Below are 26,629 nucleotides of genomic sequence, written 5' to 3'. Positions count from 1 at the left end.
GATTCCCCTGATTATTGACCCTTGGATTTGGAACTCTCTCTACGGATCACAGACTGTTTTCTGGACTTCCATTCTGCTACACCCCTTGGCACTACGTTTCTTGGATTTCTTGTTCGGATTCCAACTACAGGTGGGCCCGGCGCACTCGGACCTCCATATATCCTCCTGAGCTTCCACCCACTACTGGGAGCGAGACACTGATGGTTCCCGGAACCCCTCAATAGGTTCAACTGCACCTCTACTGTCAACCCTTGGTAAGACCTTTCCATTTTCTTGTTGCTTGGTTTGTGGATGTTGTTTTGGCTAAGTACTTACCCAGTGTTTCTTTACAGTGGCCCAGGGGTTCCAGAAGTCTGCATCTCCGGAAGAACATCTCCCACCTGTGGCCTCAAAGGTTGTACAGAGAGGGTTCGGACTATCTCTGTGCGACACTTGTGGACAGAGGTTTATTCTGCCTACACGACAGTCAAGACAGTCAAGACAGTCGATACACAACACCCCTGAAGAGGAATCTGGAAACGACCAAGCCCGACAATTGTAGGGGTCCAATTGTCGAGCGAAGAAATCCAGCTTCAGACCTCCCATTTTGCGCTACCTTTGAACTTAATTTCCCATCAACAGCCGTCCGACATGCATTCATGGGAAGCCTACATCGACAGCGGTGGGGAATTACATTGATCAAGACCTTGCAGCAAAGATGGGGCTAAACCTCTGCCCCAAGCCAACCGCAGAGACAGTAACCACTGTTGATGGTACCGAAATTGCTTCGGGCTCTGTATCGGAGTGCACCATCGAACTCACCCTCCTGTGCGAAGATGGGCACCATGAAATCATAGCCTTTGATCTGATTGAAGCCCCTCAATTTCGGCTCATCCTGGGAATGCCATGGCTGGTCGCTTATAATCCACCAATCAACTGGCGAGCTCGCAAATTGGTTTTCGCCCACAGCTGTACGCACACCTGTTACCCAAAAAGGCGAAAGGCAAAACTCGCAAGTTCCCCGGTTCAGGAGGGAATGGTGCGTGCCCTTGGAGGGATCGTGACCCTGCCGGTCCATTAACAAGATTTCCAAGACATTTTCCAGAAGGAGCAAGCGAACACCTTGCCCCCCCCCCCACAGACCTTACGGCTGCCAAATCAATCTGCTGCCCGGAGCCCGGATTCCATGTGGGCGCATTTACGCACTCACTGAGCCCGAAAATCAGCACCTGAAAGCGTACCTGGCCAATGGTTTCATCCGCCCGTCCAAGTCATCGGCCGTGGCGCCGTTATTCTTCGTGCCAAAAAAGGAAGGCGATTTGAGAACGTGCATTGACTATCGTGCATTAAACCAAGTTACCATCAAAAACCGCTATCCACTGCCTTTGATCCCGGAGTTACTGTATCAGGTTAAGGAAGCCCAGGTCTATACAAAACTGGATCTGAGAGGGGCCTGCCACCTGGTGCACATTAAAGAAGGAGATGAGTGGAAGACGGCATTCCATACCAAGTTCGGCCTGTTCGAGTACCAAGTAATGCTGTTCGGCCTATGCAACGCCCCCGCTGCGTTCCAGTATTTTATGAATGACGTCCTCCGAGAACTTATCGACGTCTGCGCTCTTGTATACATCGACGACATTCTGGTGTATTCAACATCTGAGCAAAAGCACATAGGGCAGGTACGGGCAGTCCTGACCAAACTTCGAGAACAGCATCTTTACGCTAAACTGGAAAAGTGCTCGTTCCATGTTACGGAAGTGGAGTTTCTGGGCTTTATCCTATCCCCCACAGGCAAACGGATGGACGCTCATAAGGTGGACGCAGTCCTCAATTGACCAGCCCCCACTTCAATCAAAGGAGTCCAGAGCATGTTGGGGTTTGCGTATTTCAACCGTCGATTCATCCCTGGATTCTCCCAAGTTGTACACCAGATTACCTCATTGTTCAGAAAATGCAACAAGACGTTTAAATGGACTGAGGAAGCTGAAAAGGCCTTTAAAGAACTCAAGACAAGGTACACCACCGCCCCCATTTTGCGACATCCACAACCAGACCTACCTTACATTGTAGAAACTGATGCGCCCAGTCTGGCAATGGGGGCGGTTTTGTCCCAAAAAGACACACTAACAGGCCAACTGCATCCGGTGGCCTTTTGGTCACAAATGTTCACTCCAGCAGAACTCAATTACGCCATAACCAACAAAGAGTTACTGGCCATTAAAGCTGCCTTCAAGGCCTGGCGACACTACCTGCTGTGAGCCAGGCACACCGTCACTGTGATAACGGACCACAGAAACCTCCAGTACTTAAAGAGAGCGAAGGCTCAATCGTCGCGGCAGCTGCGCTGGGCCCTTTTCTTCGCAGCATATGACTTTGTAATTACGTACCAACCCGGAGTTAAAAACGGCAAAGCTGATGCACTCTCCCGCATGGGCACAGACGAAATGGCACACACGCCGCCGGACCCGGTGGCCATCATTCCAGAGAATAGAATCCTAGGTATCACAACCACCATGACCCAGAGTGAACTCCTATACGAAATTCGACAGGTGTTCACCCAGGAGCATCTACAAGAGTGGGGTTCTAGAGGGGAGCATTACTGTATCAAGAATCAACTGCCATATTACCGAAACTGGTTATTCGTACCAGTGAAGGAATTACAAGGACAGGTCATCTCCGAGCACCATGACTCCCTCATGGAAGGCCATCCAGGAATCGCCAAAACCCTGGCCAAGATAAAAAGGAACTACTGGTGGCCAACTTGGCATAAGGATGTAGTCGAGTTTGTGTCATCTTGCGGTATCTGTGCCCAAAATAAGTCTGTCAAGCAAAGACCCGCCGGGCTTTTACAGCCGTTGGACATTCCACCAGCCCCATGGCACACCCTGTCGCTAGATTTCATCACCGATCTTCCTCCATGTCAAGGCTACAATACCATCCTGGTGATCGTGGATCTATTCTCTAAAATGGCTCATTTCTTCACATTTAAGGGTCTACCGTATGCATCCGGCCTTGCCAAAGTCTTCCTGGAACATGTAGTGCGCCTGCATGGATTCCCTTCAGTTCTAATATCAGACCGTGGGACACAATTTGTATCTAGCTTCTGGAAGAAATGCTGCTCATTGGCTCAGATAGACATCCGTCTGTCCACTAGTCACCACCCTCAGACCGACAGCCAAACGGAGAGAACGAATCAGACTCTTGAGGAATATCTCCGCTGCATGCTGCACCAGGGTGAAGGGGATTGGAAAGAACTCCTATGGATCGCCGAGTACGCCTATAATAATTCGCTACATAGCAGCACAGGACAAACACCATTCTTTACGGTGTATGGAAGGCACCCACGCACTTCTGAATTAGACGTCCCCACAACCCTGGAAATGCCGGCAGTCGAGACCCTGCACACAACCATCACCCAGGCCTTCACAAAAGCTCAAGAACACCTACAACAAGCTAAGGCACGTCAGAAAAGATACGCGGATCAGCTCCGCTCCAAAGCCCCTGTCTACCAGGTGGGAGATATGGTGTGGCTTGCCTCCAAGCATATACCAATAAAAGGAACGCAAACGTTCGCCCACGGTTCCTGGGACCATACCCAGTGGAAACCATCAATAACCCAGCATCTGTGAAACTGACACTGCCAGCCCACATGCAAATACATCCAGTATTCCATGTATCGCTCTTGGAACCCATCAAGCCAGGTACCCGTGTAAATACTCCACCCGAACTGATCATCATTCAGGGAGAACCGGAATACGAAGTAAAAGATAATCTGGACTCCAAATATGTGAGGCCTAGACTCTACTACCTAGTAGATTGGAAAGGATATGGACCCCTGAATAGAACGTGGGAACCCAGCGAGTACGTCCATGCTTCACGATTACTCCAGCGTTTCCATCGAACATTTCCCTCCAAACCAGGACCAGGCCGGAGAACCACTTTGAGAGGGGCCTTAGGGGGGAGTGCTGTCACGATCTCATCCCCACTGATGGCTCACAGGGCCCTAAAGACCTTATTAGGTCCCCCCTCGGATTCCTTGGAGCCAGTCCTGGCGCTGTTGGCATCGGAGACACATGCTGGGACAGGGTTTCAATGGGCAATGGGCAAGCATGGCCGCCCCCATGTGGAATACTGGGAAACTGCATTCAGCGGTCTAGCATCCAGGGCGGGGCACGCCCCGAAGGCACCTGGGATACCACCTGGCTATTTAAATCACGCCCGATCAGAGACACGCACTTCGCGTTATTCTGCTTTAGCAGCGTGATGCTCACCGGGTTCTGCTCTGCATCCTGGCCTACCGAGGGGAGAAGAGGCAAGAACCATCACCATCCTTACCTGCTCTGCAGCATCCTCTGGCGATCGAAGTCGTCCAACACTCGTTGTCCTCCTCCACCACCTTCAAGATATCTTTCGTCCCCTTGGATTCCTGGGGACCATTCATCTTCAGATCTTCTCGACCTGCAAGACAAACAATAGCGCAGGTTAGCCATTTGCAAGGACGCTCTCAGCGCCGCTTGGCGTTCCATCTTACCTTCTCGAACCCGGCTCCGGCTTCCACCGCAGCTTCCACACCTGCAAGAAGAAGTGAGAAGGTTACGTGCAAATCCAAATAAAGACATTGCTTTCCCCAATAAAGAATTACCTGAAAGAAAGGAGTTGCAGCCCTCGCCAGTGAAGAAACTCAGCAGTACGGTGCCATTTACGACGCGCCCGTGCCCAGCGTGGCAGGACGGAGAACGCATCTTTATAGAACGCAAGGTGAGAGACGTCTCCTGGGGAAACTGCAAAGGGAACTCGGGAGGTGGGTTGCAACGGAAGGAACAGCAGTTAAACTTCACCTCCTATCTTCCAGAGCCAATCCTCGACAGCCTGAACTCCTGGAAAGGTGAGAGGTCCCGAAGAGCTTACTGGCTTATCGCGAGGCGTCCCCGTGGAAACAAGGTGAGCGTTACAGTAACAGCCACCCTCCTTATGCAATGCTGCATAGTTCATGTTGCAGTGTTTGAAGTCAAAAGGGTTTCGAGCATTGTGACTGAGCAATGCTGTTTCTACACTCCCCATGATGACTATTTGTAGTAGTTGCCACAGGGGGTTGTATTGATTGGTACCCCAGCAACCGGTAGGAATGCTGAAGATTAAGTGCTACCATCTCAACCTGATACTTCACATTAGATGCTAATCTAAAGGTTGGGGAGAAGCTCACACATTTAACAAACAAATTAGCCAATAAAAGGATTAGCGTGTATAGTTTGGTATCCCCGCTGAGAAGAGAAAGCATATGTGTTTTGGGATAGTTTCACTTTAAGGTCAACACCGTTGATCAACAGTTTATCCTGGCAGAAAAGGTCAGAATGTAGACATGCTATTAAATCAAATCTTCTACTGAGCAAGGCGTATGGGGCTCTCTTCACGAACCCTGTGTTGTCACCAGTCCTATAGTTGATTCTCTGGCTACACTCAGATCTGTAAAGCAAAATAAAGCAATTAGATATAATCAATGGTTTACCCCAGAGGTTTCGCATGTCAGACGGGTGAAACGGAAGGCAGAATGCAACTGGTGAAAACATCCCTCAAATGACACAGCTGCTGCCTTTATGCTGGCAGCTAGATCTTTTAAGACTGCAGTGTTTAAAGTTAAGGAAAAGAACTTAAAAGTGAGGATAGAAACGGCCAAGTCTAAACTATAGGAACGGTTTACAGTCCTACAGAACTAAAAGCAACCACTGCTGAGTCAACCATGGTTTCAGATAATGACTGGTGTCAACATATTCATGAAGCCTTCGTCCAGAAAACTACACAACATCAGCAACGTATTTTGGACCAGGTTAAACTGATACAGCCCACAGAAGTTATAATTTCCTCTTCAGGCAGTTCAACTAATCCAGAGAGACTGTTCTTTTCGCCTTCAAAGAAGTCTCAGAAATTGAGCTCATGGAGACAATACACGAGATGAGTCCCACATCTTGTAAGGGGGATATTTTTCCCGTGTCCCTTTTTAAGGATTTCTCTACAACTCTCGTTCCCCAGGTCACAAGATTTATTAATCGCTCTTTTCAGGAGACCTTTATTCCTGAGAATATTAAAGAAGCATGGATCACTCCTCTAACAAAAAATGAGAATCTTGATACAACAGTCGCAGGTAGGCCCATTACAAACGTTCCTTTTGTTTTAAAAATAATTGACAGAACAACTTACTCTTTGGTCTCCTGTATCGATCCAATCCCATAGCCAGAGTTTTTTTTGGCTCGATTCGGGTTTGTTTGCAGTGTAGCAATGTCAATGTCGTATTCCTGCATCGTACTCTTACAGCATTTAGCCCACAGTGTCAAAATATTTGCTTTGTCTCCACTGCATGGATCTCGGATAATCTTAAATTGTGGTATCGAATGCAAGCTGTTGGAACTCCGTTGGGGAGCCATAAAACCTTAGACCAATTGTTTTGCAGCATGGCCCACAATGTGGATGGACATCCCAAGGCACGCTCTGCACCATGGATCAGCGCCAGAACAGCTTTTTGCTTATAGACTAGAAGCGCTGGTTTTACTGAAAATTTACCAAATTTATTCTGTAAAACGGCTGTTTGTATTGCCAATTGCCAGCATTCGGCTTTTGTTTTTTCAACCCATGGTGCGTCGTTCAGACTTGAGCTGATCATCATACCACGATACCTTGTGTGGAGTACAATCTTCGCAGACTCTTTCCCAATGTGCCAATGAAACTTCCTGTCAGAATTTCTGATTTGTTCAGGTTGATACACAGCCCATTGTTATTAACATACTCTTCAATTGCATAGAGTTTGCGTTGCAGTCCTATTGGTGTTGCATCAAACAGGACTAAATCGTCTGCATAAAGGATGCAACTTATATGAGTCCCATGGATTTTTGGTGGGAGAAATTGAATTTTTCAATAATAGCTCCAACATCTGACAAAAATAGGTTGAAAATAATTGCGGCCAGTGGGCAACCTTGCTTCACCCCACAGAACGCTTTTATGGGTGCTGAAAGGGTTCCCTGTCCGATCAAGATGGATTTTTACCTCAGTATTTGTGTGCAATTCTTTTATGGCCAATAACAAACGTTGTGGGCAATTCCAATTTTTCATCTTGTTCCACAGGATTTTGTGACCTATACTATCAAACGCGTGGGACAGGTTTATGAATGCTAAGAAGTCCTTTCTTCGAGTTCGTATGGCTTCCATCTTCATCAGATTTAATATCAGAAGGTTCAGACCACACCCCACGCCCTTCACAAACCCAGTTTGCTTGGGATCAAAATGTTGAGTTAATCCACTCTGCCAGGTGCTGTTGGAGTAAAGTTGCATAGATCTTGCCCGAAACACCAAGGAGTGCGATTTGCCAGTAGTCCTTAGGGTTTGCCCTATTACCTTTTTTAAAGATTGGGACAATAATCGCACTCTTCCAGGATTTCGGGGTTGAACATTCCTTTAAAATCCTTGAGAACAAGAGGAAACAGAATTCAGCCCATTTCCCCAGGGGGTGGGGGGTTTCAGAGTATAATTATTGAGGCCATCAGGGCCCAGAGCCCTTGATGAACTTATTCTTTTAATGATATTCAGAATTTCATTTTTGTCGAATTTAATGTCCCATTGATCTAATATTGGGAGTACTGGCTCTTTAGTTTCACCTTTCTTTTTATAGAGCTGATTGTAATGCTGCACTCATTCGGCTTCAGTAGCCATGTTGTTCTGGGTAGCCTGAGCCGAGCAGCTTTTTTCATTTATGACCTTCCAGAAATCACAGAAATATTTTTTTCCAAGTCTGGCCAACAGGGCCTCTGCATCTTGTTGTTCGATAATAGCTTTATGGGAAATCAGCCAGTTTTTATATTTTTGTCTGATTTCTATTTTTTTCGACAGTTTAAAAAGCTTTATTTGATTCTATACATTGTCTAAGCTCTTTTCGCATACATCTTTTTCGCTTTGCAATCTGAATATCAAAAGAGTGCTTCGATTTAAATGCACAATTGCAGAGGCCTTAATTATTTTCCACAAATTGATTCAACAGATGACCATATTCTGCTCTATCTTGGTCCATTCGGTAGGCACCTATGATAGTAGTTATTTCAGACGAAGATGGATCCTACTTGATTCTACTACCACTTTGTGCTTTGAGCTATGAGCATGTTCTTTCTCAGGCACACCCAATGTTAATTTCACCAGGTTATGGTCGCTTTGCGCTCTACTGACCACTTGTAAGGTTAAGGCTCATTGGGCCAGACTATTGGAGACAAAGAAATTGTCCAAAATAGACTTCTGAAATTTCCTTCTCCACGTATATTGCGGGGGAATGTCACCTGTTGTATTTACATTCATCATTGTCATATCTCTCATCTCCATTTCATCGCACCATTGGGCTGTTAGACTGTGTGCTACATTTCCCAACTATATCTCCTTGGGAAAGGTTTACACAATTCATATATAGGTCACCACACAGGATTATATTTGGTGAGGATTCCTCTGCGTTGATGTCAATTAATGCTGTCACTTTGTCGATGTAGGCCATCGTACCTGCTGCCCGATGCTGCCAATAGAAGTTGATAATGTGCATTCGGCAGTTATCCAATGCTGAGTTCCCTCGTGATTCAATGATTGTTGTCTGAATATATGTGGAACTATTGGTGGAACTAAGAAAACAAAATCCCAAACTTTTCCTTACAATGATCAGGAGACCTGCAATTGGCCTTTCTTTTTGTTATTTAATTGCAGGATTTATTGCAATTTTAAACACGTCTATACTTGGGCACGTTTCAAGCCACGTTTCTTGTAAACACAAAACATCCAGGTCTTCCAACCAGTTCGTTGTGGATAGGAAGAGGTGCAGAAATCCCCTGGTGTTCCAAGTACCGATGGTAAGGGTATTGGATCCACTGGATTCCTGGCCTTCACTGTGATTGCAGCCTACCAAGGCTTTGGCTAACCAGTTCCAATTTTGCGAATCTTGTGTTTTACTTGCAACTTCCTTGTTGTTTAAATTATCGTCTGATGTTTTGTTACGGCATTCAACAATTATCTTAATTCGTTCTCAAATCTGGGCTTATTTGGGGGAATTAGCCACACCATTACAATTAGAGGATTCCATCATGTGGGCATTCAAGCTGTCATCAGGCAATAGCACAGGGTCCACATGTCTTTCCTTAGCCTTATGTTTTTCAGGCTTGTTACCAGAAACTTTTCGGCTATGGTTTTTATTGTCACTCCCACTGGTATTGTTGTGTTCCATGAACGTCAAACCCGCCACTGCCTCCAACATGAGACTGCATATTGATCACGATTCAATCTGCAATTTAACTTGGTCGTTCTGTGGTTCATCCATGAATTCCACAGTCTTAATGTCATTAGATTCTATCATTCTCAACGATGGCACATGATGGAATAAACGTAGCACGTTGTTCCTATTAAGGAGTAGTCAGTCCTTAATTGTTAGTATCCGTTAGAGGATTAAGCAGTATTTGGCACAGGTGTTCTGTCGAGGGTTTTTTCCTGTACTTTATCTGGCCTTCGTCTGGTATTTGGCTGTTCATCGATGTAATAATTACGTGGAACTCTGTCAAGTGTATAAGCCTACTCCTGAGATGAAAAATGTGATACTGAGCTGACCTTAGCCTCTAATTCTTTAGCATTGTTCTTATTTGGGATCTTTAGGGCCGCTGCTTCTTTATTCACTTTTAATTGCTGGTGAGTAGCAGCAGGTTTTTCCCATTTCTCTTCCAGTGTTAAGAAACTCGGATTCACAGGCCTTACAGTAAGACCTTGTTGGAGCACTTTCGGTAGAAGCAGCTGACACTCGCTGCAGCCGCAATTCGTTTGGCTCTTCATTCACAGGAATAATTGGTTGAGGCAATTTAATCAGTACACAAATGCCATTCTCCTCTGATACTGTATCATGAGTTTGATTAGGTTCCACATCGTCTTCGTTTTCATACTTAGACAAGTTTATAAACTCAATTAGGCCTTCTTCATCGCTCTGTATTTGGAACTCTGAATTCACTTTAGATATTTGTTTATCAAGCGACTCAGCTGTTATGATTTTACTTAAAAGGTCACTCGAACAATCAGCATTCAGAGTCACATTCACAGTTTTGATGTTACACAGGAATTTTCTTGAGTCTTGAGTTATTGAAAGTACAGTTCCTTCTTTTAGTTTGATCTTTTGTCTTTCTGATTTGAAGAGGTTTCACCATTTTCTTTTTATCACTCACAGATACTGGAATAAATATCGGGTAGGTTCCTTAAGTATTCTTCATAATTGGGACGATGTTACTCATAACCAACTCAGGGTTACCAATTAGTCCCTCCCCATTCGCTGAAGTAGATGGTTTTGGGGATACAGACCTTACCTCACTTTCACTTTGGGTAGAGACAGATGGCAATTTATTTCCTGTGTAGTGGTTTCTGGGTGTTCGACCAAAGCTAGATTATCAGAATTTGCTTTCAAAACCATATGTGAAGAGTCAGACAGAATACACTTCTTCACTCCATCTCTTTCAGGTTCTTCTCTGATGGTCCGGTCAATGATTAGAGTGTTTGTACGAACGGGTCTTGACTTTTGAGTGCATTCTCATTGGCTACATTCACTCGGTTCTTGAATGTAATTCAGTATTTCGCCAGCATGCGATTGAGCTTCCCTGGCCACTTCTGCAAGCACATTTTTATCCTCACTGTTACGCTTTTGGTCTGCCAAGGCGTTAAGAGAACACTCAATCTTTTTATTTTCATCCATTGATTTTTGTTTTAGTCTGTTATTCTCGAGTTCCATATTTACTAGTTTAGAATTCATTAACACAGTCAAAGTAGTCGGGCCATTTACGTTGTTGTTCATCTATTCGTACATTTTTAGAAAGGGAGCAATAGTTCTTGATAGGGCTGACATTAGATTTGGTTGTAATTCTAAAAGTACGTTTTTTAACTGTGTCGCCCGCCTCCCAGTCTCGCTCCAGAACTTGTGTTTTACGGCCAGAAAAGGTATGCCTTAATTTATGGAATTCTCGTTCCATGAACGAGGAATCTGAGGATGATTTGTTAGATGAACTCTCAGTAGGCCTGGAATCCGCCCTACTTTAGTCCACAAGACTTGAAGCAGGAACAACAATAATAATAATTGTTCTCTGCCAAATCTAAATTCTTTCTGATGTCTTTAAATTGTTCACAGTGAAATAAAACATTTCAATGTGGGTGAGAGGCTTGAATCAATTCGTCTTCATTTTAGAGCCCCACTTTTCCATTTGGACACAATGGGAACTGGAGCTACACGAGCTGATGAAGCTACTGTCCATGCAGTATCACACCTTCGCCCCTCTGTATTAATATTTTCTGCTAAATCATCTTTGTTTTTATTATTCGTCTCCAAATGTATTTGTGTTAAGTCGCGTAGCAGTTTATTAACTACATCCACAGAGTTTCGTCTTTCAACCCGATTCTGAGGCGAGTTCTCTGCTCCCCTCTGTGGTACAGATGCTTTTTTGATATGATTACTCTCCGATTCTGAAGCTCGGAAGACCTCATTCATGTCCAATGAGGCAGAGCTTACTCTCCATACATTATTAGCTCTATTTCTGTTTACTACGTTCTAACAGTTCTCTTTTAGCTCGTTGTTAGGCAGGCGTAAGGCATGCTGCTCTCCATCTTCGTCAGTAGAATCATCATGGTTGTCGCAACTAACATTACCATCGAATTCATCAGCCGTAGTAGCCACATTTGTATAGCTTTCTTTTAAAACAATTGTAGGTGAGTTGCTTCGAGCATTTGTAGCGCTATTCATGTCACACCAACTGCTCAGGTCTTGTGTCAAACTAACTTGTGCTCCCAAGCCCATAGAAACGGATTGAGATACATCAGGGATCGAATCCGTAAGCATTTGCAGCTGTACATTCCGGCCATCCAAAAGGGACCCCTGATGCACTCGTAGTGATGGTATTAATGTATGTTCACAGAGCTGTGGGTCTGCAGGTACAACACACCCACCCCTTGCACTATTAGGAGTATAGCTGCTAGATCGACTCTTTCTAGTTAATCCGCGGCCCACATCACGTCTATGTGGACTGTCAACACCATCTATTTTTTCCAGTATTTGCTTCTCCATAGGAGGGCACCAACAGAAGCAATGCGCAGGCAAGAGTGGAATGGTACCCACACAATCACCTGGTCCCCCTCCAAAGTTTCGCTGAGCACTACCCTCATCACTGCCCTTACCGCACTGCCAAGGGCTCTGGCACAGCTCAAAGCAGACTCACAAAACTCAGGTCCGACTATCACAGGAATAATTGACAAAGGTAATGCAGCATTGCTCTCACTTCTGACTCTCTCTTCTGCTTCTGATCTGGTTGATCATGCCCTGCTGGCAGACAGACTGATCAGGGTGGGTAAATGTACCCCCTCTGCTAAGAGTTGGTTTAAATCTTTTCTGGGACGGCAAATTTGGTTAAGGCAAAAGCCCAATCACAAAAAACACCCTTAAACCTGTGGTGTTCCACAGGGTTCATGCTCATCTCTGTTACTTTTTAATGTGTACTCCAAACCTCTGTGTGACCTTCTTGTCTCCTTGGGGGTCCACTTTGCAAATTATGCTGATGTTACCCAGATAGTGATCAAACTATCTGGGTCATATAGTGAGGATTTGGCTAGAGTCAACAAAATCTTTAGGGCCATACAGGCGCGGATAGCCGTTAACTCCTTGGCGTTGAACGATTCAAAAACTGAGCTGCTTATTCTTGGCAACCAACAAAAGCTATAAAAAAAATGGACGCACAGTACAACAGTTTTACAGTCAATGGTAATGCTATCAAAGTCTCCGACTCTGTTAAAACACTAGGAGTTTTTTTTTTTTACCCGCACGTATCATTTAAGAAACAGGTCTCATAGCTCAAGTCCTCTTGCTCCTACTATGTTCACCTTTTGTGGCAGAACCGCCCTTATCTAGCAGAGGCAAATGGAGCCTCGATTGCAGCGGCTATTGTGAATACAAAATTAGACTACTGTAATAGTCTCCTGGTAGGCACATCTCAAGCCAATATAAGAAAGTTACAAGTGACACAGAATGGAGCATTACGTACGGTTTGTGGACTAGGTCGTAGATCACATGTATCAGAGTCTCGCAGGAAATTGCATTGGCTTCCTGTCGAACAAAGAATTCAGTTTAAAGGTTCTTTCCTGGTATTTAAGTGCCTTTCAGGAGAAGCTCCTGTGTAGCTCTCCTCAAGAGTGAAAAGAACTGCCTTCAGGGGGACTCTACGCTCAAATAATAGTGTGATAATATCAACCGCGAGTCCTCTTGAAAACGATTGGTGGGGCTGACTTTACCGCATGGGCACCTACATTATGGAACTCGCTTACCCCGGACATTAGGGGCTGTGAATCAACAAACTTGTTCAAAAAGCTTCTGAAAACTGATCTTTTTGATAGAGGTATAGATTAAAATCCTATTGTTACTGCTCCTTCTAATTGGCTTTGGTCGACTGCATTCTTATATGTCTTTGTTGTCTGTCATGTGAGCGCACTGAGGCCTTTGGACGAGTGGTGCAATATAAGAATCATATAGATAGATACTGTCTCTGTAAAAGACTGGCTGAGAGCTGTTTTTCCAAGGCATCAGGCCATAGTTTACTATGCTTTCCATACAGGCCCTATAGGTGTACAAATGACCACTCTTAGTTATCATTCGATCTCCCAGTGTTATGTACACCTAGTTGAACATTGTGGGTATGGGATACGCGATCGTAGCCACTCATAAACAAGCCGCGAGGTTGGTACCTTCAACATTTGTTATTTTACAAGTTAGATGCAGCAATGTGTCGTTCAAAGCAAGATACAGGTCGGACAGCCCTGAAAAACAAAGAATTCTACAGAGGCGAGCAGTGATAGCGCTGCCAAAGGGGATACCTCCATGAAAAAAGTGTTCCCGATGCTGGTTTGAGTCGGTGGTGCATTGAAAATATCAAGATCTGATTTCGAACAATCCCCAGAGGAACCATGTAAGAAGGCCAATGTCCTTTAGAAGATATCACCGCCCTTGTGTGTTTTGGCTAACACGCTCCTTATTAGTCTGATGTATGCGCCAGGCCCTATTTTCTAGGTGGGTTTCAGAGGGCTGCATAGATGTGATATGGACCTCTTCCTCTTAACACTCCCACAAGGTCTATAAATAAAGCCTGATCCCTCCTGCCCATCCTTTTTCTGTTTTGAAAGATGATTGGCAACTTCTGTTGTCACACTCCCAATGACGTCTTTTGCAATACTGGTGGCAGCTGTTTCATGTGTGGTTCGAAGCTGTGGTGTAGGAAGGCCATTGCAAATCTAAAGAGACTTCTAAAGATACCGCCAGGCTCTGCTCCATACATTACAGGCCTCCTGCTAAAGTATGGCTGATCGCTGTAGCCAGACTGGGTCCTGTAATATCCCATATAGCCCCTGGCGTCCCCATAGTTCTTCGCCACTGCCCTTGAATTAGTCTTTGAGCCACAATGGTCAGAAATGCAACCACAGCCTGATTTTTCCATATTTAAATGATACAAACTGCCCTAGATCGTCTCTTATCTGAATGTTGATGGTGTCAAAATGTTTTTTACACACAGGGACGTAATCTGGTTTGCTGTATTGAATGCTCACAATATAATTGTTGTTATCTTTGATCTCCCCAGTTGTAAGTAATGGTGCAGAGCTACACCCCACCCTTTGATACTCCACTATATTACTGTAAATCAGTAAACTATAAACCCCCCCCGTTAATATCAGCTCAGTTATTGTCCCACGGTTCACTACATCCAACATGTTGCACGGTCCCCAGTATGTTACGCAGTCTCCCCGTTGTTGCAAACCTGGCAGACGTATTCGGGGCCTTGAAGAAAAACTTTCCTCTGGTGCAGATCTAAATGTAACACAGTGTGCCCATGCTCTGGTATGGTGGATATGCTCCTGTTGATGACTCTGACAAGATCCTGTATGTTTGAGTAGTACACCTCTGCGAACTGTCCCAATGATAGCCTTGCCGCGTCTATTCATTTCGTGGCATCCCGCTGCCTAAAGTATCACACAAACTGACGTATTGAACTTCTGTGAGCGCCACTGTCCTTCCAAATTTCCGGATTTGGCCAACTTCATGGTGAAGTTGGATATTTTGTGCCATGGGAATCTATTCGCTGAGGAGTTTTGTTGCAGAGCATAATTTTAAAAAGTATAGGCTCTGACTTCCCTGCTATACATCCGTGGCTTCTAGAGAGCGGCCATCCACCCAACTGTTGTATTTCACAGGACACCCCAGACATTTCAAGAGATATGCTTTCCTAGACCCTTGTTCTTTACTAGTTGTGACTTTCTATTCTATAAACTGTGTTGGTCTTTTGAGTTTCTGGATCTCTTTCCTATAAAAAATACCTTGAACAGCTTCCCCCCAAGTAATCGATTAGTCTGTAGATAAAGACCTTCATGGAGAACCACTCCAACTATGATAAAGATCTTGTTGCTGTAGTTCTGCTCATACCCCTTTGAAAATACATTCTTGAGTTTCAAAATCCGTACATAATCACCCTTTTTAAGGGGAGTTCTTGTCTCCTTTTTAAAAAGTCTTTTAGCATGAATGTTTATCCAGAACTCCATTCTGGGGTATTTCAGCAATAGGGGTAGTTTCAATAGCTCTATGATGTGTGTTGTAAACATTTATAAATGCGGGTAAAACATCCACATATCTATGGGTGTTTTTAGCCATGAAGAAATGCCAGATCTGGGTTTTAAAAGTTTGCATAACATGTTCTACAATGAAGGCTTTAACTTCAGAATGCGTTATGAAATGGTGCACCTGTGTTTTAGAAGGATCTAGAGCGGTTTATTTAGAAACTCCTGACTGGTGTCTGTAGTTTAGCGGGTGCTCGTCCGCTGTTAATTATGTGTTTGAAAGCCACTGCTACGCTGGGTCCTGTGTTGTCTTAAAGCAGCAACATAGGTGTATTTTGTTAGGACTTCGATGACGGCTAGAAGATATCTAAAGCCATCATTGTCTCCCTGGCACTGGCTCATATTGATAAGATCAGACTGCCATTGTTGATCAATATCAGATACCACGTTCATTCGTCGTTTAAAATGTGTTCAGAACAGCGTGTGTAGCACGTAGGGGTCCTTATCCGATAGCCACGTCTTGACAGCGCTCCTTGACACATTCTTGCCATCAGTTCTCAGTTTACGATACAATCCCTCAACACCTTCAAACCTACCAACACACCATTTCATCATAATATATTTTGGACAGCTTTACGCTAGAAATGTTCACCCCATAGCCATTGGGCATAAAGACAACTGCATTTTATAAACAACTGCTTTTTATTCACATTTACAAAATCAGATTTGTATTCACATTTGCACGCTGTGAGGAATCAGCAGCCTCAACGCTTACCTGCGCAGCCCAGGAGCAGGACATGGGCACCTCCCTGTCGCAGGTCATGGGATGCCCCTGTGCGAGATGGTGCCAGGCCGACCTCGACACGGGTTGCCGTGGCATCTGTGCAATTCCCAACGCCACAGTACCCATTAGAGTTCACGTTATTTTCCTGGCGTGACACGCGATGCCACGCCATATTAGGTCCTTTTCTTGTTTTCCCCGGGTTTGCACGATTCTCAGTCTTTATGTTTATAAGGCTCACTTATTCAGCGGATCCGTGTCTTGCAACAGTGTAATTCCACGTTGCCACGAACCTGTGTATCATGATTGCTATATATTCTTTTTTCTACTATATAGGTATTTAGGTTAAGGGTTACTATTAGGTAAACCATCAGGATCAGTCTTCATGGACTACTTCAACACCAAGAACCTATTGACAAGGGGTAAGGACCTTTTGTATTCACTGTAGCAACAATGTTCCTGCCTTATGGGTTTATTGGGATTGTCCTATCTCATGCTATATATTGTGTTGCCTCGGCTAGTCTGCTGGACTAGTTCCTTTGGGGAGGGGCAGCACAGCGGAAGACTTCTGAGGGTTCTGGTGATCGGCAAGGGAAACTGACACACCATCAGATGTAAATTCACAATTTATATCTACGGTTGTTTGCTCCGGTACAGTTATCAATCAGGCTACAAATGCTGCACTATGTTCAATTACGTCACACACACTCCATCATTCACCAAAGCGATAAGCAAACATACAAAGTATAGCGGTGGCTGATAGAAATTCATAAAGCTCCCTATCAAACAGCCAATATCCTTTAACTGCTAGTAAATGATGTTGCATGTCATACGCCGCCAGCTTCAATTAAAGTTCCACAGGCAGTCTTAAATCATCGAAACCCCTTTTTTCCGATTTCGCCAGTAGATATCCATTATAGGGTGGCATCTGATGGAACCTATGTTTGTGATACATAGAACATTGTTAGATTCACATTTGTATGCCTGCGGTGGTGTTTACAGATAAGACCACATCCTTCGAGATATGCTACCTAAATGCTCTTTGAGTAAAGCCAACATTAATTGCTGTACACATCCAGGGTTCGGTTTCAAATTAAACTTGCAGATTCTCAGCAGGTGTTCATTTTTTATTTCCTGTAAATACGCATAAATACATGTAAATTATCTACATTCTCAATCTTCATAGGTCCGTTTACGAGGCACCATGTACATTTCTCTGTTGTAATGTCTTAAATATACTTTAACACCCCACTTGTGATCAGTTTTCTCAATTATACTTCCAACACACAGCAGACATCCCCGTCTAAACCGCTTCATTTTCAAAAGAGGCTTAGAAGTGTATAGCTCATAATGTTTTATAGACACATTGTTCTGCCCCTTTCATAACCATTAGCTTGGTTGACAGCTGCATCAGACGCATCATTTTTACAAGACATTTAGGGCTCCACATGTAGCATATTTTATGTAACGATTTATCTGTATAGGATATTTGCAAACATTCATGAGCCTCCTGCTGCAGATGGTCAATGTTATGCCTGTCGCACCATTTGCAAAAATGTTGTTTTAAACATGTTTTCACCACTATAGCTGTGAAGCCCTTAAAGGCTATTATATCATCAGCCCAGGTCACAAAGGTTGTGACTACATTATATTTTACACTAACGGTCTCCATTACCGAGATACATTGCTTTGACAGTCTACTGTGGAGATTTCCCAGGTTTTCAATTTGAGTTGCGCAGCAAACACAGTAAAAATGTACAGGGTCTGCTATAGCTTGGCTCTCCTCATTGCTGCCCATTTTGTCAGCTGGAGGCTGTAGACAAAAATGCAGGGTTTTAACGATGAGTTAGCTGTCACACCCCTATAAAAGGTACAAATGTTTGCTTTAAAAATATACCTAAGGCTGGCATGAGGTCTGATATCGATGCTACATGTCCTTCTGTGTTCTCCAAATGTTGAGGGGGTCTGGGTCACTCTACCCTACCGCAATTCCATCATTCTGCATGATTATAGACTCCTATTCATAGTCTTCAGACTCCATTTTAGCATGTTGCAAATCTAAAGACGATAGTGAACGTTCTACTTCCATGGGCTGGTCGAGAACGATGGTGTCGGCATTGTTAGCCCTTTGCAAATTAGCCATAACTTCGGCTGCACTCGCCTGAGCATTTTGAATGACATCTCCAACATGCCGCCCCATGATGGTGGCGATGAGAGGTGGCTGACTGCCCACACAAAGTGTAGACATGATCTCACAGAGCTACCGATCTTTACTGTCGGCCATCAAAGCCTGTGAGTTTTCCATTGCATCAGGACTTTTGTATCTTCTACTAAGGCAATAAGGTAAATATTACTGGGATCGCTTGGGCTGACGGGGGCGGTTTTCTCCCGTCGTAACTGTAGCTGTTCTAAATTACAGTTTTCCTGACACCACGCTTGATAGCCCAGAGAAATCTGAACAGCACAAGTGTTTGAGGACTACAATAACAGCTATATATCCGTATTGTGAGACCGCACCCCTTAGCGCCACCCATAGACACAACTATTTCGCACATAGACCCAAACAAACTATAGGGGTCCTTTCAAAGTTGTATTTTTATATCAAATTCATTGGAATTCTTATCGAATTTATATCAAATTCATATACAGCTTTTTGGGGGTCATCAAATTTACTGGGGTTTGAATAAATTGATAGAAGTTCAGATAAATCTATATCAAATGTTATATACACTACAGTGTGGCTCTTATCAAGTTCATTGGAATTCTTATCAAGTTTATATAAAATGTATATAAAAATGTTTGGGGGGGGTCATCAATTTATAGGTATTCAATCAAAATGTACAGGAGTTCAGGGGGGCATGGTAAAGGGGCAGGGCCACCCGTCACTTGAAATGCTAAATGAAAAGGATCCCACTCTACTACTGGCCTGATACGACTCCACCCTTAGCACCGCACTAATCACTCCAGCCACCTTCATCCCCAGACACCCAGTAACCTTTTTCCATTCCTGCACTGAGCCGGCCTCACAAAGTGGCTGAAGATGACCCCCTCCCCATCATTTGGGATGTTAGACACCCACTGCCCCAAAGTTATACCCGGTACTGTGTGTGATGCAAGCATTCAAATCTGCTGCAGCAGTTACGCTTGTCTGAGGGACGCTTGCACTGCAGCTGCCTGTGGGACTGTTAACATTTGCTTAGCCTGCTGTTCCATGCGAGAAAAGATTTAACCAGCACTGGCAAACTGCTTGAGCTCAAGGAAAGGTTTCACAATCACAGCTCTGCTCCACTGCCGTTTCTGTTGAGGTGGGTGTTGCATTATCGCCGCACACTCAACGAATCTATGATTGATAACAGCCAATGTAACATCCAAGGGGCAGTGTCCTGCTGCTTTCACACAACAGGATAAAAACTAAGAAGAGCCAAATGCAGAGTCGGAATTATATGCTATCACACCACATAGAATAACTTTTCATACTTTAGTAAGTGTACAGTATTACCACAAGCGAAGGGCTCTAGCAACAGGACCCGGTGAGGAGCTGAAAAGCACGGTTTTGATTTGTGCCGAAAGGCAGGAGCACCAATTGCCAGGTCCCCCTCACTCCTTATGATAATTGCTCAAAAGCCTAAACGTGCCAGGTCCGTAACATATACTCTGCTGGTGCGTCCAACCGGCTGGATCAGCCTAATCCACACCAGCGTGGGGCACGCTGTGCACATTTTTGCACTCTCATCCAGTATCCATCCGCAGTGAACAATATACACAGACCAAATTTAGTTGTCTACTTATATATGTCCAAATTGATGTGTTCTTGTACATCAGTGCTTTAAGTGGGGTAAGAAATTGAAAGGGGGGGCCTCATTTGGGGGTGTGTCTTGCATGATGGGCGTGGTGTATGACTTGATGGGTGTGGCCTAAAGGAGGCGTAGTTCAGAGGGGGCACAGCTGTCAGTTGAAGGCAGAAAGCGAAACCAGATGAGGGGGTGAGAAATAAAGCTGTTGTAATATATGTTAAAAAATAACCATTGAAAGATTGTCCTGAGCTGTCCTTGCAGCTTTGCTGTAAATGTGTTCATCTAGCAGGTACTGTGCGCTAGTCTACCTCCTGGCAGGATGTCCGCCACTGTATGCTGGCAGTTCCTTTGCGCAACTGGCTCTAAACTCAGAAAGGGTTCCGCTCAGTGGTAGGAGACTGCTTTCATGAGTGGACCACTGTCACCTGCCAGGTCTGCGCTGACTGTGTCCTGGCAGCTTGTCGGCCAGGCTCCTCCCTGGATGTATCCTGGCAGCTTGTGTGTGCCAGGCTCTCACCCTGGCAGGGATATGAGTAAAGATCTGCCCTGTGCATGGATTGTAGCAGGCTCCCTTTTGCCAGACTTGATTCTGCCCATTGGAAGAGCTTTCCTTGGGAGAAACCCCTGCTCCGGAGGTGGTGGGGAGGGACTGCTCTCCTGCGTGTGTCCGGGCAGTGCCTGTGTGCCAGGATCCTTCCTCGCAGGGATCTCAGGGTGAACCCCTGGGAGAGCTGGTCTTAGCTCAGAGCAGTGGGTGCTTGGCACACCTTCCCTGGGTGCTGCTGGCAGGGCTTCCCTTAGTTTGTTCTTCCATCCACCTCGCCCCCAGAGGCTCCTGCGCCTGCTCTGCATCCCCTCAACCTGCAAGGGCGTTGCACTCTCTGGAAGTCGTTGGAGCCTGCCGTCTGATGTATAAAGTGGGTTTGTTGGGCCAAGTGCAAAATTATAATTGCCTCACCCACAGAGGTTTGCCCATGATAAAGTTCCATCTTCTGTTCTTGTGTCTGTCAAGGGCTGCCCAGGAAATTCTGTCTAGGACAAGGTCATCATCAGTGACCCTTTTAAATGTAGAATTCCAGACCTCCCTGGGAAGTGCGAATACAATTTCAATGCTGTTTGTTAATTTGCAGGTAAAGGTAAATAAATGCAAAACTTCACATAGCTTTCTGCTTGTAAAATAAAAGCATTGAGAATGAAAAACCTTTATTTATAAATGGCATATGTCACTGGATTGCCTTGTACTCATGTGGCCAACACAACTTCTGTTGTGTTCCTTTGTCTATTTAGGGTGAAAGGGCTGTCTGAAAAATGTGACGGACAAAGACGACTCAGTGACCTAATATGCAGATCACCGACCCCCTGGGGTGTCTGTCTGTCGGCGAAGCTGGGCGCTCAGTGATCACATCTGCTCTGTGTGATGCAGAGCAGATTAGACTACGGAGCGCCCAGGTCCGCCTGGGACTGCATCTCCCTCTCGTGACCCTTGAGCGAGGTTTATTTCTTTATAAAGCGCTCCTCAGTCGGGGGTATCTGGGTGCGACAAGAATATACAGTTTCATAAAATAAAACATAACCATGGATAAGCTTATGCCTCTTCTTATAGCTATCTTGAATGCTTCATCAGAATCATCTGACCCAGCCGAGCTAGTGGAACTGTATAACTCCACTATGACTCTAGCTTTAGATGCCATTGTGCCACTTAAAATGCGAAAAAGCAAAGTGAAAGCCCACCTTAACACTTGGCTCACCCCCCAGTTAAAAACCATGCGTGCAGAAAAAAGAAAACTAGAAGCTTTATGGAGAAACGTTCCTTCCAAAGTAAATAAACTTAACCTGACAAATATCTAACAAATACAAAGCTGCAATCTTACGGACTAAAAGAGAAATGTACAACGATAAGATCAATAAAGCCAGCTCCAGCTCTAAGGAACTCTTTGTGATCCTAAGGGAATTGGAATCCCCTATAGCCCCTGAAGATCCCTACATCAAGAATAAAGTATGGTGTACCGACATACAAAATGCTCTGTTAAACAAAATTGTCACCCTCCAAAATAAATTTTCAGCCACAAGACTCATCACCAAACTAAATTCATACTCTGAACACCACCACACAAATCGCCCTCCTAAATAAAAAAATTTCACAAGTCTCTACTGCAGATTTGGAAAAAATGATCACATCACTCAAGCCCACAAGATGCTAAGGTGACATATGTCCTGCCCAAATAATTAAGGAAGCCACCTTTGCTCCATTTATCACTAAAGTAATAAATGCATCCTTTTGCACTTGCAGAGTCCCATCTAATTTAAAGGACGCCTGGGTCCTACCCCTGGTAAAGAAAGCTTAATTAGACCCAACCATCCCACCTATCTACAGGCCTATTACAACGGTCCCATTCCTCCTCAAAATCTTAGATAAGGCAGCAAACTCAGAAATTTCAAGGGTTTGATCCCTAGTAATAATGAAGTTAATATTTATAGTTTCTTTTGAAGACTAAGGAAAGGAGTGATTGGCCACTGTAACATGAAGGAGAGCCTTAGCTAGAATGAGCACGAGGATAACTACGCAGCGGCTAACAGCGAACATATTATGGACAGTGGCGGCTATTAGTTTAGGTACCTATGGCATATGGCCAGTTGGACTTTAAATCTAAGAGTACGTATATTGTATTTCGTATTGTATCTAAGTCAGTTGAGCTGCAGTCTAGTATGAGATGCAATGGCCGCTCCTCAGCCTAATCATAGGCGGCAGAGCAGTAGGTAGACAGGTGTAACTGGTGAACGTAATAGTGTGACGTAGCCTAGGCAAAGCAAGGTGAATACACAAGTATGTTAGGTTATGTTATGGTAATTTATATAGCGCACCTTCACCAGAAGGCATCTTGGCACTGGAGACCACAACAAACAGGAATACCAAAGCAGGGTCACAGGCGGTAGTTCAAAAAAGATGAGTCTTCAGGGCCAGATGGTTGGACAGAAGTTTGATGGTGGGCAGAAGGCTGTTCCACAGCAATGCTGCTGAAACAGAAAAGGCGCTGCCGCCCATTCGAGAGCAGCGATAAAGAGGTACGCAGAGCATACCAGAGGAGGCTGATGGGAGAGGGCGACTAAGTGAAAGACCCGGGAGTGTTGAAACACGCGTCTTCGTATTCACTGTTCGTATATTGAAATACCCTGATTATTGTTGATTCGGGCAACCAGCGCAAGATATCCAGGTGCAACCTCCACAGTGTACAGTACTTGTACTATATATAAGAGAAGCTTGCACTGATTACGTCTGTAGTGTGTAACTGTTCTGCTTGTCCGGTACTTCAGCTGCCTGGGTTGTACATGCAGTGTGCGCTCTCCCGATTCTGCTAAGGCAAAGGACGCCGGCAGGCAGCTGCGTGACACGACTCCACTTCACTATCCAGCTGCTCCGCGTCAGGGAGTAATTAATCACCACTGCCCAAAGAGTTGGGTGCAAGGGCATGTTCTGCTGTTTTCGTTGTGGCTGCACGACCCTCGCCGAAGGTACTGCCGATTCCAGGCAAGTTTAAAGACGACGGGCGCCAATCCCTGCTCTCACCCGTATCTAAGCCGAAAACCAGTAGGCAACACCCAGAAACTGTCTGCGTATTCAGTTCGAAGCCTCTGCTATCATCCCCAAAGGAGATGTATGTGCCTTTCCTTGGCAGTACCTTTCCATAACTAACTTTGTAATTTTACCGACGTTTCGGTCACTTTGATAGGACATCATGTATGTAAAAATAAAATGCCTATGTAAAAAAGAATTGCCTTGCATTGGCCGGGAATCGAACCCGGGCCTCCCGCGTGGCAGGCGAGAATTCTACCACTGAACCACCAATGCCTAAGCTGAAAGAGGTGTTGCCAAAACCCATTTTGTGCATCTGCGGAACTGCACATCTGACAAAACTATCATGGTTGTAGCTCCAGCTTTCAAAAGTAGCAATTACAGAGTAGGCACTGTTTTGAAGTAGCTGCTTTGGAGTTCTTCTGCCTTTACTTTAACTATTTCGCTTGCGGGGGAGGGGGGATCCCAGTGCTGAGCTGCCTTTGTCGTGCCGGACCTTGGCTGAAGAGCTAATCTGCCGCTGCTCCCCTTTACTGGTTCTCTTTTACGCCGTTTTTATGGTTGTAGGCCATCTGTGGGTGGGTGGGGGTATCCAAGTGAGCGTGGTCCGTAAGATTTCTTAACACCGACTCCCTCCCTCATGCTGCCATGACGCTTCCGAGCGGATGCTGTAACCCTACAGTACATCTGCAAGGCTGCTGCCTCGGCTTTACCTACTCTGCGAGAACCTGAGCGGCTCCTGTGCTGCTGCACGGCTGCGGCCCATGCTGGACTCCTCCTGCATGTTGGACACGTTTAAGCCTCCTCTTAACTGCTTGACTGATATCCCAGCACTTCACCCGCCGGGGTTGTACTTGCACTGAGTTCAGGAAAGCTTACCCAGCTGCTTTCTGTGCCTGTGCGAGGGACACGTGCACTAGTCTGCATCTGCCTGCGTCGCAGCACCCCCCAACCCCACCCCACCCATATCCGACTGTCCCGAGTGAAGTATGAATAAAAATCGAGTATGTTTAAGCAGCTGCAGTGTCGCCGAAAATACCATTGAACAACCACCGCCAAAGTTTCAGTGGGATGAGCAATCGAGCACACCGCTCTGAAAAGAGGGCGTGGCCAAAGGACGGCAGGGCCAGGCTGTCTGATCAAAATTGCAATTATAGTAATGTTTACTGTATACTCTTTTCACTGCTGACCCAAAGAGGGCTGAGCTTGGGTGGACTGCCCTTTAGGGAACTGTGGAGATTTCCTGGTAGGCCTTTGCATCCTAGGGCTCCTTTGTTTGGTAAGCTATTTTATTTCCACATTTTCTCATGGGAAAAGGGTTGTGCTTGCAGAAAAATTATAAGTTACTCACAGTAGTGACTAACGTGTTCTTAGTCCATAGTCCCCTTTCCTCCATACTGTATGGGCGTCCCTTCCAAGGGATCGGAGACAGAACCTTTTTCACCAGAAAAAACCATGCGGCCTAGGGAGCATGCGCTGCACTGACTCCGCCCTCCGGCACCACAACTCAATCCCCATTGCCTCTTTGACAATAGATAGAACATTGCCTAATGACACCAGTATTATAAGGGGGAGGTTGGTGGGACGTATGGAGGAAAGGAGACTATGGACTAAGAGTACGTTAGTCACTACGGTGAGTAACTTATAATTACTCTTACGTCCTGTCCCCTTTCCTCCATAGCGTATGGGCGAATACAACTGATTGTAGCCCCAGGGTGGAGAGGAGACCCTCCTTAAACAAAATAGGTTCCTGAGAACCGCCTGTCCGAAAGCAGCCGAATCAGATCTGGAGCCGGCATCCAAACAGTAATGCTTGCAGAAAGCCGATAGAGAGGCCCAAGTGGCCGCCCTGCTTATGACTTGCCAAGGGTCATGGCGCTGTAATGCGATGGCTGTTGCCTTCGCCCTTACTGCGTGGGTGTGCATGTTGGCCAGGAGCGGCCTGTGCTGGCCCTCATACACTTCCTTGATGGCGGAGACCATCCAGCGGGATATGGAGGCCTTAGAGGCCTGAAAGCCTGGCCTCGAGCCTCCGAAAGAGAAACAGAGCATACGACTTGCGGAAGCCCTTGGTCCTGTCCAAGTAGAATTTTACGGCACGCCTGACATCCAGGCAGTGCAGCACTCTCTGTGCTTCATGCTTGGGATCGGGAAAGAACATAGGAAGGACTATTTCTTCGTTCAAGTGAAATGCAGATGGAACCTTGGGCAGAAATGCCAGGTGCCTCCGCATGACTACATTGTCCTTGTGAAAGGATGTATATGGTTCAGAGGCGACCAGCGCCTGGATCTCGCTGACTCTGCGAGCTGAGGTAAGACCAACTAGTAAGGCAGTCTTGATGGTGACCAGCCTAATGTCCACGGACGCCATTGGCTCAAATGGTTGGTGCGCCAGGGCGCCCAAGACTATGTTAAGGTCCCACACAGGGTGCGGTGCCCTGACTGGCGGGTAGAGCTTAGCGAGACCAGTCAGATGTTTCTTGACTATAGGGTTGGAGGAGGAAAAGATGCCTTCCTACAAGTTCCTGTAAACCCCAATGGCTGCAAGGTATGTGTGGCAGGTGTCCACCTGTACGCCTGAATGAGCGAGATGCGCCGAAAAGGAGAGCACATAATCCAACCTGCAGGCCAAGGGGTCGATTCCCTTGGAGTTCGCCCAGTGGCAGAATCTGGTCCATTTGCTTTTGTACTGGGCCCTGGTGGCCTTGCTCCTGGCGCCCTGTATGATCTCCAGATTGGCCTGTGATAGGCTAAGGTGCTGAAGCGTTACCGGCTCAGGTACCACGCTGTGAGGGCTAGTTTCCCTGGAGCAGGATGGATGATTCATTCTGCCCCACTGCTGTGTCAGAAGATGTGCTGGGCCCTACAGAAGGTGTGTGGTGG

General features: G+C 45.5%; 1 protein-coding gene and 1 non-coding gene across 5 annotated transcripts in view; both read right to left on the bottom strand.

Moving 5' to 3' along the window:
• Nucleotides 1-26,629, bottom strand: part of VAC14 (VAC14 component of PIKFYVE complex) — a 1,997,670-nt gene that overhangs the window by 1,697,754 nt on the left and 273,287 nt on the right. The window lies entirely within an intron of this gene.
• Nucleotides 23,952-24,022, bottom strand: TRNAG-GCC (transfer RNA glycine (anticodon GCC)). Its single transcript has one exon. It is a non-coding gene; the product is annotated as a tRNA-Gly (tRNA).

The sequence above is a fragment of the Ambystoma mexicanum genome, chromosome 1p, assembly GCF_040938575.1.
Source record: "Ambystoma mexicanum isolate Mex_15411 chromosome 1p, UKY_AmexF1_1, whole genome shotgun sequence".
Lineage (NCBI taxonomy): Eukaryota > Metazoa > Chordata > Amphibia > Caudata > Ambystomatidae > Ambystoma > Ambystoma mexicanum.
This window is presented reverse-complemented; position numbering and strand designations above follow the sequence as displayed.